The sequence below is a fragment of the Brassica oleracea genome, chromosome C6 (assembly GCF_000695525.1).
Source record: "Brassica oleracea var. oleracea cultivar TO1000 chromosome C6, BOL, whole genome shotgun sequence".
Lineage (NCBI taxonomy): Eukaryota > Viridiplantae > Streptophyta > Magnoliopsida > Brassicales > Brassicaceae > Brassica > Brassica oleracea.
The window spans coordinates 23,289,159-23,293,624 of record NC_027753.1 but is presented as its reverse complement, the minus strand read 5'-3'; positions in this window follow the sequence as shown (position 1 = coordinate 23,293,624).

Sequence of the window (4,466 nt, the reverse complement as noted above, 5' to 3'; positions counted from 1 at the left end):
ATATATATACATATATATTTTAAATCTTAATGATTAATTAAATTAGACTTTTACTTATATGATTTTGTAATCATTTGGATTTTGTCATAACAAAAATTTTAAACCATGGATCGCAAAATTTGAATGTGAGACTTTTAACAGTTTTAGTAATATTTATAGTCATTTTTTAAAATTCAAAATATAAAATATACAAAAAATATAAATTTTTATAATATGGTTATTGTATTTTTAAAAAAATTAATTTAATAGTTTTAAATTAAACAAAATTGATAGAAGATACATTTTTTTAATCAGATCTTTATTATTCAAAATCATTAATTGTCATATATACTTTACCCACATTAGGCAATTCCGTAATCTTTATTTAAGGAAATAATAAATGACATTAATAATGAATTTATGGTTAGTTTAATAAAAAGCTTATTATATAATTAGATGGACCAACCCATTTCTCTAATAATTCTAAGAATCATCCTAGTGATGACATGTGGGTACAAAAAGAAGTTGTAATGTTTCACAAATAATATATAGGTGATTATAAAACTGTTTTATGTTAAAATATTAATAAACTAATACTGAGAGACCCAGGTTAAGAAACCTATCAATGATACTCTTATACAAATAAGAATTACAAAAAGAAAGAAAGTAAAATGAAATATTCGAAGTGGTACAAAGAAATCACATTTTTACTTGAAATTTATCAAGATTTCTCGCCAAAGATGAGAAATCCAGAGAATGAAGCAAACATCCCATGATGCCACAAAAACAGCAAAGACTTTCTCGGGATGTTACCCAAGTGTTCAACCAACCCAAGAGCCGATGATGCCACAAGATAGATCATGACTCCAAGTCGTCTTCGTAATATCAAAACCCGTAGAGACGACTAAAAGAAGAATCATGGAAACCGTTTTTTGATGCAAGTAAAACTCACAGCCCACAAAGAAAGTTCCATCGGTTTTCTTCGGGTCGAGTTGAAAATAGAGTATTCAAAGTACTGAGCAGTCATCTCACACATGCCAAGAGTAATAACAAAACTCATATGTCAGTGAATCTGACTTGTACCTCCTATATCTTTCACCAGCATGAGAAACCAGATTAGCCCGAGCAAGGGATAACAATTCTCTTAAAGGAGCCACTTTACCCAGTAAATAACCATAGAAATTCTTCCAAACTGTTCTTTCTCCGATAATAGCAGTGATGGTTCAACACTTTTAAATGCCTTAAAAAACTTTTGACAACATATTTTTATTTTATTATTTCCAATATTATATATATAAATAAATAAATAAATATATATATATATATAATATAAATTTATAAACTAATTCAACTCCATTAATATTTATTAAAGATAATTTTATGAACTTAATTGTATAGCAATATTTGTTAATATTATGACCAATATTTGACTATAATCAATCACAATTTACTAAAATCAAATTTTATTACGAAATTTCACATTTAAAAATAATCTTTTACTTATATTTTGTATAATTTTTACTTATATTTTATGTATTTTTTACTTATATTTTTATATAATATATTAAAGTTTATATATAAACATAATTTGTATTTATTTGATAATAATACATTCGTAAAACCATTAGTATTGTTTACTTTTATTAATAAACCAACTTAGATTGCAAGAATCATTAAGAATGGACAAGCTTCCAGATGCAACAAATAACTGGATCAATGGTAGACCCACTTCGATCACGGTCTTTCCACTCAAGTATAATTGCTTCAACCAAACATGTGGCTGACTGCATTACACTCTGCTTCCCAGCAGATTCAGCTGTTCTCAGCAGGGCCGGCCTAACCGATTTATAGGCCCTGGGGCAATTTTCTAAAATAGGCCCTTAACTTTTAAAATATTGTTTATTCATAGCATAATTGTAAAATTTATCAAGAACAAGAAACCAAATGCTTAAAATATTATCATGCTCGGATTAGAAATTTAGAAGTGATTAGAGTCGGTTTTTTTGGACAAAATGATTTAGAGTCATATTAAAACAATTATCTCATATAAAATGTTTTTATACCATCAGATTTCAAGTTTTCAAATTTGTATTAGCACTTGTTTTTAAAATTTTGTTAAAATGTTCAACAAAATCTAATTATCAAGTATTAGAAAGAAGTGACATGTATTAACGACTAAAATTTTGATCCGTCTAAAGCACTTAAACTTTTATTCAAGAAAATAGAATCTAACTAATACTAAAAGGGTTATATGAGAAGTAGAGAGGGTGTCCACGTCAGATTAAAAAATCGGCTAATAGGAGAACAGCTCTCCGCCACGTCAGACACGCGATGTCCAAAATCGAGTATCGGCCCCTTTCTCTTCGTCTTCTCCTTCGTCTTCGTTTCATGCGTTCACCGTTCTGGCTTACTAGCAATCAATCCCGCCCCAGCAATCAATCCCCTCTCCATTTCTATACACTATTTGATCTCATTAATGGAACCTTTTGGCTTTCCCAATCTGAGGTTCTATATAGATCTCGCACTCCACCTCTTATCTTCACCAAATTTTATTCCCTCCTCACGATTATACTATACCCTCCGCGATGATGTTATCCGATGTTTCCGAGTCAGTTAAAGCGAGCGGTGAAGCTACGGTTCCCTCCGTTCCAATCAAACCCGTCAATCAAACCAGTGTCTCTTCCGGCGATGAAAAAGCCGGCGATGTCAGTTCCGTGAAATCATAAGTTCTCTCCGCGGCCTCCTCCGGTCCGAGCAAGTCAATCGGCATAGCCGGTGTTTCTGCCGGCCTCAACATCGGCGCTAAGTACAAAGCCTCTGTCTCTTCCCGCGATAAAGGCAAGGCTATCGTTGGGAAGGCGATTACCTTCAGAGACGTGACGTTCGGACCATATGACGGCGAGATACGGTTTCATCTGATCCACTTTTGGGAGGCTTGGAATGTTCAGACGAAGGTGCTTATTGGCCTCGAGATGATCCTCATCGATGAAGAGGTAGAAACCGATATCTTTTTGCAGTTATAGTTTATGCAATTGTTTGTTTATCAGCGGTTTAAACCAAATATTTGCTATAAATGTCTTATTATATCTGAACAACATCCAGCACCCTAATAACTAAGTTGTTGTTAGCATCATCATGAGTATATTTTTGTGGGTTAGATGTATAAGTAAATTTTGTTTCGACTCAAGTTATCTTGGCTAGCTTCTCTAACTACTTCTCTTTTGTAACAGGAAAATGTTATCCAGGGTTTCATCCCTAATGGAAGGATTGAGACTTACTTGCGTCACATGAAGGCCGGTGGTACTAACCGACTCAACAAGTTTTTTGGATCAAAGAGCAAGCCTATTTATCGGGTAGCTGACCAGATGTCACCATTAGCTTCTCATGGAACTCTGTCCTCTATAATCTCGAGGACAGTTCCATTAACTTCCCTGAGGATCGGTTCCGGATCCATGGTTACAGAGAATTCGAGGCTGCCTCTGATCAAAGAGGTGATCTTTATGGTAAGTACTAAGTTCTCACCAGCTTTAATCCACATAGATGTTTTAATTGATTCTAGAGTGTTGCCTAGGATGGTGTTTTCATACAGACTCAGAATTTAGGTTTTATTGCTTGGGGTTTATAAGATATAAAACATTGATTTTTATTGTCTTCTTTGCAGATTATATAGGCCATATCAAACTTGTGAATTTCTTTTCCTATATGAATCAGGCAGCTGCTAAGGTATTATAGTCTCAATTTCTGATGCATTGATAAGATTATCTAATGCTCGCATTTAATTTCAAGCGTGTTTCCAGGTTGCTTGGTTTGAGTGCACAGCAACTATTGATGATGTTGTGCACGGTTCTGGGTGGTATTATATAGGCTGCGATGTGTGCCATACCAAGGTGACCAAGGGACCTACAACCCTCAGTGTAAGAAATGTGGGAAGAGTGAGATTGATGGTGTGGCGCAGTAAGTGGTTTATATATAGTTATATACATTCTTTGACTGAACGTTTATTAATGTCTCTCTATTACAGGTACCTATCTAGACTCTCTGTTTATGACCAGAAGGATCAAGCCGTATTTGTTGTTCTTGGGGATGCTGGTGAGGAGTTGACTGGAAAGAAAGCTGCTGAGTTAGTTGAAAGATACTATCAGGTAATTGGAAACCTGTATATTTATAAGATTTAGAAAGATATTATTACTAAAACTTTAGAAATGTATTCTGATAATGTCTACATATATGCTAGGACAATGAGGATGTGGGAGAGGATCACATAGTTCCAGTGCCTCAAGCCATGATTGATACCATCGGGCAAACAAGGAAGTTCATTGTGAAGGTATCAGATCACAATTTGAATGGCAAATCCCAGACTTTAACTGTGACAAAGGTGCTTCCTCTCAAAGCCCCAGAACTCGTGGTCGAGACAGGAGAGAACGTTGATGGGGAATCTGATAGTGGGGGGGAGGGGGGGGGGGGATCATGCAGATGAATCGGCGAGG